We start from the raw sequence: 12773 nt of genomic DNA on the forward strand, positions 1-12773 counted from the left end.
ACTGTGACAGCTGTGCCGCTGTGTGCTCAGTGTACAGTAGGACTGTCCTGGGATGTCCAGAAGTCAGCCCAGGATGTCCGGAAGCAAGAGGAAAAGCGGCGGTGATGTGGAGGGGACTGCTAGGAAGTGTAAAGCAGTAACCATGGAAACTAAAGCAAAGATACAGTGTAAGACTCATCTTGTCGGACTTAAGAATGAATCCGATTTACAAACATTCTCCTGGAATGGAACTCGTTTGTAAGTTGGGGTTTAAGACAGCAGTTTACCTAGTGTGTGTGAGGCCTTAGGTTTGATCCCCAGCATTGAAAAAAACTGAAGCCGCTAATAGAAGAAATGGTTTCATTCATCCATTTATTTACTCATTTATTCAGTGAGTGTATGTTGACCCTTTACAAAATGGGCAGGCAAGGATCTGGATGCTGGGTAGAAGGGCGGGCAAGATAGGTGCTTACTGTGTCTACCAAGAAGTTGCAAGTTTCGTGGGAAGGGGGTGACCTGACCCCCTTCAGCAGAGTGTGCCCCCTCCAGCTGTTTAAGATGGAACCCTTTCTTATTTTCCTTACTCTCCTTAGTTAAGGGGTGGCCTGATCTTTGTCAGCTCCTCAAGTCTCTCTCTCTCTCTCTGTCTCTTTTTGAGACAGGGTCTCGCTATGTAGTTCAGACTGGCCTTGGAATCACTATATAGCCCAGGCTGGCCTTGAACTTGTGGTGATCCTCCTGCCTCAGCCTCCTAAATTTTTTTTTTTAAGACAAGGTCTTGCTGTGTAGTTCAGGCTGGGCTTGAACCCACTATGTAACCCCAAGCTGGTCTCAAACTCAGGGCGATCCTTGTGTCTCAGGCTCCCCAGTGCTGGGATCTCTTATTTTCTAATTAAAGCTTTTCCTGTAAAATAAAAGTTTGATGGAAAAGAGGGACTTGAGACAGTACTCAGACAAGAAGAGACATACAAACATGATGAAGGCTCAGAAACAAAACTGCAGGAAGTTATGAGGGCATACGCTGCAGGTCCTGATCCAGTTCAGAGGAGCTGGGAAGGGTTTCTTTCAGGAAATGGCACTGAGCTGAGAGCTGAAGGGCAAGCATGATTTAACAAAACAAAAAGAGAAGGGAAGAGCATTTCAAGCCAAGGGAGGAGCATGATCAAAGGCCCTGAGGCAGGAGAGAACTGGATGTATACAAAGAATTGAGAAAAGTAAGGTACCGATAATAGGAGCACACCGTAGAATGCCTCAGTTGGAACAGTTTTAGAATCCAGTCCAATGCCACAGTGAGGAATCTGCCACCAAAAAGAAGAAAGTGACCAGTCCAAGGTCACATCCTGAATGAGTGGTAGAAACAGGACTCAAACTTAATTGCCCTGACTCCAAATCCAGTACTCTTTCCAGCCTAGTTCACGGCTTCTTTGCATACGAGGAGGAAAGAGGCCAGGTGGCCTGGTCCCTAGGCTGGACAAATAAATTCTCAGTGGAAACCCATGACACATCCCTATAATCCCAGCATTGGTGGGGGGAGGCTGAGGCAGGAGGATTGCTTCGAGTTCGAGGCCAGCCTGGACTGCATAGGAGACCCTGTCTCAAAAAAGACACAGGAAAAAGGATTAGTGTAGTTGACTCACTGTGTAGAACACTGCAGCCTTTACTTCCCCCAGCAGAAAAAGACAAAAAAAAAAAAAAAAAAAAAAAGAAGGAGGAGGAGAAGAAGAAGAGTGATTTGGAAGCAGCAGGGATTTAATTTGTGCACCCAGATACCAAATGTGCCCTCTCTGTTTCTAGCTAGCATTCGAGGGGGAGGGCACTGGGGACTGAACCTAGAGCCTTCACACGGAGCTACATACCCAGCCCCTTTTAGTTTTATTTTTTTTTTATTTTGAGACCGAGTCTTACTAAATTGCAAAATTGCCCAGGTTGAGCTGGAAATTATGATCCTCCTGCCTCAGCCTTTCAGAGTGCTGAGATTGCAGGTGTGTGCCACCATGCCCAAACAGCATTCTTGTGAGATATATAAAGGCTCTGGAGAGGGGAGAAGGGCACTGGGACTGAGGTTTGAATTGCCTCTTTTGCGGTGAGAGAGCTCCCTCCCAGGGAAGGCAGCACGAAGAAAGGGCTGGGATGGTGTCCTGACTGGGAGTCATCTCCAACTCTGCCAGCAGGGGGAGCACTTTCCCAAGAATGGCAGCAGGCCTGGCCCATGGGCAGGACAATCCTAGGATGCTGAGAATGGCTGGAAAGAAAGGAAGGAGCTAAGAATTAAGATTCGCTGAAGGATCTTTGTCCTAAGATGCATAGCCTTTGATGCAGTCCTTTTAATCCTGCTTTCCAAACCAGGCGGGGTGGCCTACACCTGTAATCCCAGCAATCTTGGAGGCAGTGGCAGGAAGATCACAATTTGGAGCCCAGCCTGGGCAGTTTAGCAGCTTGGCCAGGCCTTGTCTCAAAAATAAAAAGTAAGCCAGGCGTGATGGCACACTCCTGTAATCCCAGCACTCGGGAGGCTGAGGCAGGAGGATCGTTTTGAGTTTGAGACTAGCCTGGGCTACAAAATGAGCTCAAGGCCAGCCTGAACTGCATAGCGAGACCCTGTCTCAAAAAGACCACACACACACACACACACAAAAGTAAGAGGCCAGGCCTCGAACTTGAAGCAATCCTCCTACCTCAGCCTCCCAAATGCTGGGGTTACAGGTGTGCACCACCACACCTGACCCTCGTCCACTTTTTTAAAAAACAATTTTATTGGTACAATTTAGATATGCATAATGATCACATTCATCATAGAAAATCTCTACCTGTACATGATATATCTTGCTGCTGCTTTCTTCCCATTCCCCTCCCTTCCCTTCAGCCCCTCTTCCCCTCCTTATTTACAAAAGCTTCGTTTCCATTTTCCTTCTGTTCTCCCCTCCCCCCTTAAGACCTCACAACTCCTTCTCTAGCCTCAGCCTCACTCCTGAGATTTGGGCTGTGCTGTTGTGGAAGCTCAAACCCAGCACTGCACTGAACTCATCTCCCTTCCTTCCCATCCTCCTTGGCCCTGTCCCCATGATCAGCGCCACCAAAGCCTCAGGTGTCCAAGTCAGAGACAGAGAGATGGGGCTGGGATATGGCTCAGGGGCAGAGCACTTGCCTAGCATGAGAGGCGCTGGGTTCCACCCCTGGCACCCCAGAAGAAAGGAAGAAGGAAAGAAAGAACGAACCTGGTAGGCCTCTTTAAGGCCTCACTCTCATTTTTCACATTTCTCCCCACCCCCCAGTACCGGGAATCGAACTCATGACATTGCGCTTGCCAGGCAGGTGCTGTGCCGCTGAGCTAAATCCCCAGCCCCTCATTTTCCACATTTCATTGCTAAGTTCTGTTTGCTCTATCTACAAAATACAGCACTTCTCCAACTCTACTGCTACTGTTTTGGTCTAAAACACCATCATCAGCTGGGTGTGGTGGTGCATGCCTGAAATCCCAGCACTCGGGAAGCCGAGGCCGGAGGATTGCCTTGAGTTTGAGGCCAATCTGGGCTACATAGTGAGTCCCTGTCTCAAAAGACAAACAAAACCCTGATCATGTCTTGCCTGAACTACTGTAATAATTTTTGTTTCTTTGTTTTTTGTTTTGAGCTACTGGAAATTGCACCCAGGATCTTCACACTGAGTTATGTCCCTAGATTCTTTTTTATTCTGAGGCAGGGTCTCACTAAGTTGTTAAGTCAACCAGTCTGGGCTCAAGCTTGCAGTCCTGCCTCAACTTCCAAGAGTACTGGGCTTGCAGGCAAGTATCATCACACCCAGCTGCAATAACATCTTTCTGTTTGTTTTTTAGGTTTGTTTTTTGGGGGGGTTGTTTTGTTTTGTTTTTGAGACAGGGTCTTGCTATGCAGTTCAGGCTGGCCTTGAGCTCACTTTGTAGCCCAGGCTGGCCTTGAACTAGCAACAATCCTCCTGCCTCAGCCTCCTGAGGGCTGGGAGTATAGGCGTGCACCACCATGCCTGGCTTGTTTTTTAGTTTTGTGAGACAGGGTCTCTCCCTGTAGCCCAAGCTTACCTCAAACTAATGGCAGTCCTCCTGCCCCAGCTTGCGGGAGTGCTGGGTTTGCAGGCATGCACCAGCACACCCCACTGCAGTAACATCTTGAGTTGTTTTCCAGCATCTATTTGAGCCTGTCCCCCACTGCCTAACCTCTGCCCAGAAGCCAGATTGATCTTTCAGAAATGCCAAGGTGATTGAGTCATGGCCCTATCTAAACCTTCCAAAGCTTCATGATCAAGCCCTGCCCCCACCATGGCGTCCAAGGCACCCAAAGTGCCCAACCAGCTCGCAAGTCCTGTTTCACTCCTCCACAGTCCTCATGCACATGCGCACCCTCTTCTCAAACGGAACCACATCTGGCTGCTCAGATTGGCCCCCTGCCTTTCTCACACTGTTTCCTCCACCTCAACGCTCTCTCCTTCCTTTTCTCCTTGCCATCTCCTGCTCACTCCTGTCTGAGCTCAGTGCTTCCTTTAGGAACCTTCCCAATCCTTCCCAACATTCATCTGCTGTGACCCCACACCCTGCCTTTATCATTGGGTTTGTTCCATGGAGTGTTGCTGCCCACTAACCTGTCCGGCTGCCTGGGATCTTGTGAGCTTTTTTACAATTGTGTCTCCTTCACATCTATAGCCTCACTGAGGTTAGCACAGGGCATACACATAGTAGCTAGTCAGCAAATATTTGTCGGATGGATGGACAAATGGATGAGTAGTCAATTTACTAATCCAACCAGGCATGGTGGCACATGCCTGTAATCCCAGCACTCGGGAGGCTGAGGCAGGAGGATCACTGAACTCACTGTGAATTCAAGGCCAGCCTGGGCTACATAGTGAGTTCAAAGCCAGCCTAACTACATAGCAAAACCCTGCCTCAAAAAGAAAATTTACTAATCCAGAAGGGTAGCAATGGGCACCATGCTAGAGCCAGAATGAGGCCTTGGGTGGGATGGATATACCCAAAACAATGACGGTGACAGGAAGCCAGGAAAAGGGAAGGTCAGGCACACTCTTGGCAATATTGCCCACTCTTGGCAGTATTGCCCCTGACCCCCTCTTTATATTTTTTATTTTATTTTTGGAGGGGCGTTACTGGGGATTGCACCTGGGCCATCACACTGAGCGACAGCCCCAGCCTTTGTTTATTCTTTATTTTTGATTTTTTTTTTTTGTCTTTTTGAGACAGGGTCTCGCTATGTAGTTCAGGCTGGCCTTGAGCTTAGCTGGTCTTGAACTTGCAACGATTCTCCTGCCTCAGCCTCCTGAGTGCTGGGATTACAGGTGTACACCACCACGCCCGGCTCTATTCTTTATTTTTGAGACGGGGTCTTACTAAGTCACTAAGGTGTCCAGACTGGGCTCAGATGTGTAATCGTCCTACCTCAGCCTCCCAGAGTGCTGGGTTTACAGACGTGCGCTACCGTGCACAGCTTCCTGTCTCCCTCTTACACCTGCCTAGGAGGGACCTGGAAGTAGCACAGAAGACTCTGAGTTACAGCCAAGAACACCCCTCTTCTATTCCCTTGCCAAGTCTTGCCCCGGTACAAAGCCACCCATGCTCGTCTGTGAGTGGATAGTGTCAGCCAGCGCCTCGTGTTGGACTCTCCAGATGCCCTGCATATTCTTGCTCCCCAGCTCAAAGACAGTTCTTGGGGCTCCCATGACACTGTACAGTACTGAGCTCCCGCATTCTCCTCCTCCTCCTCTCCTCCTCCTCCCAAATTCTCTCCTCCGGCAGCAGAGAAACTTTCCCTACACACTGTGGGTACCTTTCCCAAAAGCTGGAACCCAGGCTTCTCCTCAGGGCCCCCTAAGAGTCCAAGCAGGCCCCTGATCTTGACACCTATGGTCCTTTCCTCATGTGCACTGGCAGTAAACAAGACAGCAGGGAAAACTGCAAGCTGCTAGGGCTGATCGGGGGAGGTAGAGGGAATGAGGGTAAGTTTTTCTACAGCCCTTCAAAGGCCTTGGCCTCCTGCCCAGATCTGATTTGGGAACTGAATGTCCCAGAGAATGGCTTGCTAGCCATCTGCTCTGAGCATAAAGAACCTAGGGACCCTCATGGGATATTTTGTTCAAATTCATCAAGAAGGGAAGGATGGCTGAGCACAGTGGCTCACACTGTAATTCCAGCTGCTCTGGAGGCTGAGGCAGGAGGGTCACAAGTTCTAGCTCAGCCTGGGAAATTTAGAATTTCAGAAGACTAAAAAGTAGGCTGGGGATATAGCTTAGTGTGAAGGCCCTAGGTTCAATCCTTGATACCACTAAATAAATAGGGCTAGGGATGTAGCTCAGCACTCCCTGGATTCAAAGTAAGGAACCTCAAAAACAAAGCAAAACATGCGGGGCATGGTGGTGCATGCCTGTAATCCCAGCACTCAGGAGGCTGAGGCAGGAGGATGGTTGCAAGTCTGAGGCCAGCCTGGGCTACAAACTGAGTTCAAGGTCAGTCTGAACTGCACAGTGAGACCCTGTCTCAAAAAGAAAAAAAAAAAAAAAAAAAAAAGACAAAAAAGCCCTAAAACAAAACAAAATGAAGAAAGGGGGTAAGAAGGGGAAGGAAGAAGAGGACAGGGTTTGAGCAACACAGCTGGGGGGCCTTGGCCAGCCTAGGCCTCTGAAGGCTCAGAGAGGGGCAGACACATGTTACCAGGGTGTCTGGAGCGCATGAAGGGTCCAGGAGCAGAGAGGGCCTCTCCAGGCAAGCCCCGCTGCTCCCAGAACCACACCCTCCAGACCGCTCTCGATGGAAAGAGCCTCCGTGATCATCTGCTTCCCCCACACCAGCAGGATGTTGTGCTTTACCAGCTGCCACAAACAGGACACATAGCGAGCAGGTGGCAGACTCAACGACACCAGGACTCGTGCCTGGTAAGTAAGTAGCTGCCCAGGATGCCACACAGTGATTGTCCTTGCCGGGGAGAGGTGAGCAGCCTGAGGAGAGTGGCCAGGAGGGGATACAGGCCCGCCCCTGTGCCTAGGACGGGGCGCGCTCCAACAGAGAAAACGTCCCTCTGACCCATCATCTCTAGGTGGGAGGGATGGGCCAGGCGGCGGTCAGGTCTTACAAGTGAAAACTATGGGGTAGAGGTAGGAAAAGACTTTCCTTCTTCTCCTTCCTTCCGTTCCTTTCTTCCTCCCTCTCTCTCTCTCTCTCTCTCTCTCTCTCTCTCTCTCTCTCTCTCTCTCTCTCTCTCTCCCCCTCCCTCTCTCTCTCTCTCTCTCTCTCTCTCTCTCTCTCTCTGTCTCTCTCTCTCTCTCTCCCCCTCTCCCTCCCCCTCTCCCTTCCTTCCTTCCTTCCTTCCTTCTTTTCTCTCGTTTCTCTTTGTTTCTTTCTTATACTGGAGATTGAACACAGAGCCTTCACAATGAGCTACATCTCCCCCACAGAATAGACACGGACACAGATACATAGACATAGACAGATACAGACATAGACACAGACACACAGACACAGACCTAGAGCTAGAGCTAGACCTACACCTAGACATAGACAGAGTCTGCCAAAAAATGTATACACACTTCAGGAGAAGAAAAAGTTGTATACATATTTTTATACTAAGTTTGTGGAGACATCATGAGATTAATACAAGTTACCTTTGGCCTCTACAATTACAGGAGGTGCTCAGAGTGGTGGCCATTAGCTTCCAGACATTTATTAGCACGGTGATCTGCCGCTTGGACAACCTTGGTCATGGAGACTGCTGCACTTGCATTTTCAGTTTCTTCTCTAAGGACCAGCCGTGTCGTGGGCTCTTTGCGACACGACCCTCTCTAGGGTCACATTAAAAAGGTAACGCCATCTGTTGAAAAACATCATACTGTTGTTCTTTTCCTGCAGTACGTACACATTTTTTTGGTGGACTCTCTGTCTCTCTGTCTTTGTCTCTGTCTCTCTGTCTCTCTATATATACACATATATCTGTTGCTTACAACCTTTCCTTACATTCACAGTACACAAGAAACACTATGCAAACTCCTTACTGCAGCCTACAGAACCCCTCCGTGGCCTGCCCTTCCAAATCTCACCCTGTCTGTTCATTTTACTTCAGCCATGTTGGCTTTCTTTCCAGTCTTTGAACAACCCAAGACCATTTCCAGCACTCAGTATTTACATCTGTTGTCTCCTCTGCCAGAAACACTTTCCCTTAAAATCTTATTCTTTTCTTTTTTTGAGACAGTCTCTCTGAGTAGCCCAGGCTAACCCTCAACTAGCAGAGATCCTCCTGCCTCAGCCTCCAGAATGCTGGAATTACAGAAATGTGTCATCACATCCAGCTGCCCTAAAATCTTAACATGGCTGGCTCCTCACAATTCGTATCTCAGCCACCTCTTCTGTGACCTGCCCTAACCCTAATCCTGTTTATTTCCTTTAGAGCCCCAATCACAATTTAAAAGTGAAATTAGGGCAAGTAAAAAGAATTAATATGTGTTATGTTCACGTACCAGCTGCCCACAATGAATGTAATCATTAAGTACTGCAAACATGTACTAAGAAAAATTTTTTAAATTACAAAAAAAGTGCACTTGGGCAGCTGAGTCAGGAGGATCACCACAAGATTGAGGCCAGCCTGGACTGCACTGGGAGACCCTATGAAAAAAAAAAAAACAGCATAGAACTGGGCATGATGGTGCATGCCAGTAGTTCCAGCAGTCCAGAGGCTGAGGCAGGAGGATTGCTTTCAGGCCAGCCTGGGCTTGAGGGGGAGGGAGAGGTTTTCTCGTTTTCAAAACCTTCTTCCCCAGTAAGCATTTCAGATTTGGAAAGAGAAAAAGGCTTTGGAGAAGGAAGGGTTATTTTTCAACTCCCTGAAGGGAACAAAACTGATTTTAAGGGCTTGAGGTCTGTGTCTATCCAAATAATTAGCAAAAAGTCTTACCTATTCACTAACTAAAGCTCTCCTTGACCCAGGGAGCCGCTTTTAAATTATCGCCTTTGAATTATCGTGAGTCATCACCGGCAATGAAGCAGCCTTTGTCAATGTTCTCTGCTTCAGATTTGTCACTAATTCCAGCTGGCCTTGTCCCAGACAATCTGAATGACCGAAAAGCAGTGCATATAATTTAATCAGTGGTTGGGCCCCGTCAGAATGAGCTGGCCACGTCTCTGTGGGCCTTGTCCCTAAAAGGTACCCCAGGGGCGGTGATTTTTGCACTGTAGAAAGGAGGGCCAGCAGGAACCTGGCTCCTGCAGCGGGGAACCTGGCAGGCTGCCAAAAGGCAGAGAGAAGTCCAGGAGACAATGCCACGACAAAGAATAGTTGTAATGACAGTCATTGTGACAACAGCCGGCCCTTGGCCCTCGCCAGACAGTTTACAAACTGTTCAGGCCATTAGCTCACTTCAGGCCCACAACAGCTGCATACAGGTTATTATTTCTATGTCACTGACGGGAAATCGAGGCTCAGAGAGGTGGAGGCTGAAGAGACGGCGGCCTCCTTACTTCTCGGTACCCTGCCCCCCTCCCACGCTCCCACCCCTCCACCCCCGATCTCCTGCATCACCGAGCCGGTGGGTCCTGCCCGCCCATCGCTATGGCCCTTCCGGAACGTCAGACTGAGGGACGGGGGTGGGCACGGCAGGCAGGGGCCCTGCAAGGACTGGGGTTGCAGAGAAGGGTAGGGAAGCAGAGGTGGCCGTCTTGCTGGACTACAAACCAAGGAGGCCTGTGTCCTTGCTCGGGAAGCTCTGACGTTCTTCTGGAGGGGGCGTGTCAAGGCTTTGCATTCGAGGTTTACCGGGCCGCTTGGTGGTGGCCGAGCCAGACACAGAGACACGGTAGAGTCAAGAGGGTCACCATTCACTCAGTCAGTATTTATGAATAATCCCCCTCTCCCGCCGTCTCCCTCTCTCTCTCCATATATATAAAATGCTGAGGCTATAGCAGAGAAAACACAAGAACCCCTGCCCTGTGCAGTTTACCTTTGTGTGTGTGTGCACAAGGCGTGGTGCTGGGGATTTAACCCAGGGTCTTCTCACTGAGGTACATCCTTAACCCTTCTTCTTTTAGTTTTGAGACAGGGGCTTGCTAAATTGCCCAGGAGGAGCTCAAACGTGGACTCTTCCTTCCACCGCCTCTCAGAATGCTGGGATTACAGGAGTGCACCAGCATGCCTGGGTATAGCCGACCCACCCTAAATTTACCTGGAGGGGGCAATAAATTAAAAAAATAATTCAAACTGGAAGAAACTGGCTCATGATACTGGAGGCTGAGAAGAAAATCTGCAGTTTACTAGCCGGAGACTCAGGGCAGTTTATATACAGCAAAGCTGTTTCCATTTTACCCTTTTTTCCTTTTTTCTTTTCCCTTCCTCTCCCCCTCCCCCATCCCTAGTTCCCTTTCTTTTGAACCATTTCTTCCTATTTCACAATGCCTATTATACACTTTGGTCCTTATTTACACTTTTGTTTACTCACGCCAGAGAAACTATGCAATATTTACATGTGTCTGATTTATTTCACTTAAGAGTATGGTCTCAAGGTGCATCTATTTACCTAGAAATATCCAAGTTTATCCTTCTTTATGGCTGAGTAGTATTCCATTGTATTAAAAACCACATCATTTTTATCCATTTGTCAGTTGATGAGCTTTTGGTTGTTTCCAAGATTTAGCTATTATAAATTGTGCCACTATAAACATGGGTGTACATATATCGCTGTTGTATGATGCTGTCAATTCTTTCTAGAAGATACCAAGAATGGGAATAGTTGGGTCGAATAGGACCTCTACTTTTAGTTTTTTGAAGAATCACCACACTGATTTCCACAGTAGTTGTAGCAGTCTACACTCCCACCAACAGTAGAGAAGGGTTTCTTCTTCCCCACAGCCCCACCAGCATTTGTTATTGATTTCTTGATGGCAGCCATTCTTTCTGGAGATGGAATCTCACTGTTGTTTTAATTTGCATCTCTTGAATGACCAGAGATGCTGAACATTTTTTCATATACTTATTTGCCATTTGTATTTCTCCACCTGAGAAGTGTATATTCATCTCAGATGGCCATTTTGGGGTTGGATCTTTAATTTGGGGAGACTCTGATTTTTTTCAATTCCTTATATATTCTACATATTAATCCCTTGTCCGAAGGACAACTAATGAAAATTTTTTCCCCACTCTGTGGGTTGTCTTGAAAAGAAAGTTTTGTCCTTCTGTTTATTTTTTGTAAGAAACTCTTTGTCTATGACTTGTACTCTGAGTAACATTTTGGCCATTCTTTTTTTGGGGGGAGGGGCTCTTTTTTTTTTTTTGGGGGTTTTTTTTTTTTTTCCGGTACCAGGGATCGAACTCACGACCTTGCGCTTGCTGGGCAGGCGCTGTGCCGCTGAGCTAAATCCCCAGCTGGGAGGGGCTCTTTTTGAGACAGGGTCTCGCTATGCAGTTCTGGTTGGCCTTGAGCTCACTTTGTAACCCAGGCTGGTCTCAAACTCGCAACGATCCGCCTGCCTCTGCCTCCTGAGCACTGAGATTACAGGCGTGTGCCCCTACGCCCAGCTTGGCCATTCTTTCAAGATAATGATATACAGTATGTTAACCATTGTTATTCTTTAATTATTTTGTTAATGAAATTTTTTATTTTTTCATAGAAGAGTGCTTTTTGTATTTTCTTTATGAGTATCTACTTGCATTACATTAAAATTTCTAAAGAGTTCAAAGGCAAGAGAATTCTTTCTTGTCAGCCTTTTATTGTATTGAGGCCATTAAGGAATTGTATGAGGTCCGTTTACATTGAGGAAAGCAATCTTATTTAGTTAACCAATTTAAATGTGTTTTCCTTTTGTCACTATTGTTGCTAGCTTTCTGTTATATTGGGGTTGTCGTTTGTCTATTTGTTTTCGAGACAGGGTCTCACTATGCAGTTCAGGCAGGCCTTGAACCCACTATGGAGCCCAGTCTGGCCTCTGAACTCTTGGCGATCCTCCTGCCTCAGCACCCGGGGTGCTGCGATTACAGGCGTGCGCCACCTCGCCCAGCTTGTTGTTTTCTTTGCAGTGCTGAGGGTCAAACTCAGGGCCTTGAACATGCTAGGCAGACGCTCTGTTCCCACATTGTTAGCCTTACCAATTCTAATGTTTTGTTTTCATTTTTGCTTTCCTGAGACCATCTAGGTCTGCAGTTGAGGCTCTCTTGAACTATGTAATGCAGGCTGGCCTGAAACTCATGGCGATCCTCCTGCCTGAGCCTCTCAAGTGCTGGGATTACAGGAGTGTGCCCCCGTGCCTGGCCACTGTTGGATTTTAAGGTACAGAAGTGACATGATTTGGCTTGTATTTTAACAGGCGGGCTCTGGCTTCTATAGAGTGGATAGACTAAGGAGGGGAGAGGCAGTGGACCATCAGTGAGGACCCCTAGGGCAAAGGGGCAGTTACAAAACCACTGCAGTCACCCAGGTGAAAGATGGCAGGGGTTTAGACCAGGGTGGCAACCTTGGTGATGGTTGGAAATGGTAGATTCCATTTTGTGAAGGTGGAGCCTGCGGTATTTGCAGATGAACTGGACGTGAATGGGGTGGGATGAAAGGAGAGTTCAAGACGATCATAAAAGGTGTCTTGGAGGAAGCAAAGTATATGAAATGCAGAGTTACATTCATAAGGACTCACGTAAGCAGGGCTGCATCCCCGCCTTTCTGTTTTGGTTTTTTTGAGACAAGATTTTGCTTGCTGTGTAGTCCAGACGCCTTGAGCTCACAATCATCCAGCCTAAGTCTCCCACAGGCTGATACTATAGGTGTGTGCCACCGTGCTTGGTTCTGTCCCT

General features: G+C 47.9%; 1 long non-coding RNA gene across 1 annotated transcript; it reads right to left on the minus strand.

Annotated features, from left to right (window-relative positions):
- Positions 1-1915: 1915 nt before the first annotated feature.
- LOC106146356 lies at positions 1916-9981 on the minus strand. The gene is made up of 4 exons (XR_001230759.1): positions 9940-9981; positions 8898-9052; positions 7615-7820; positions 1916-2221 (listed from the first exon to the last, which is right to left on the minus strand). It is a non-coding gene; the product is annotated as an uncharacterized LOC106146356 (long non-coding RNA).
- Positions 9982-12773: the final 2792 nt, after the last annotated feature.

This window comes from Chinchilla lanigera, unplaced genomic scaffold (genome assembly GCF_000276665.1).
Source record: "Chinchilla lanigera isolate Chin_1 unplaced genomic scaffold, ChiLan1.0 scaffold00074, whole genome shotgun sequence".
Taxonomy (NCBI): domain Eukaryota; kingdom Metazoa; phylum Chordata; class Mammalia; order Rodentia; family Chinchillidae; genus Chinchilla; species Chinchilla lanigera.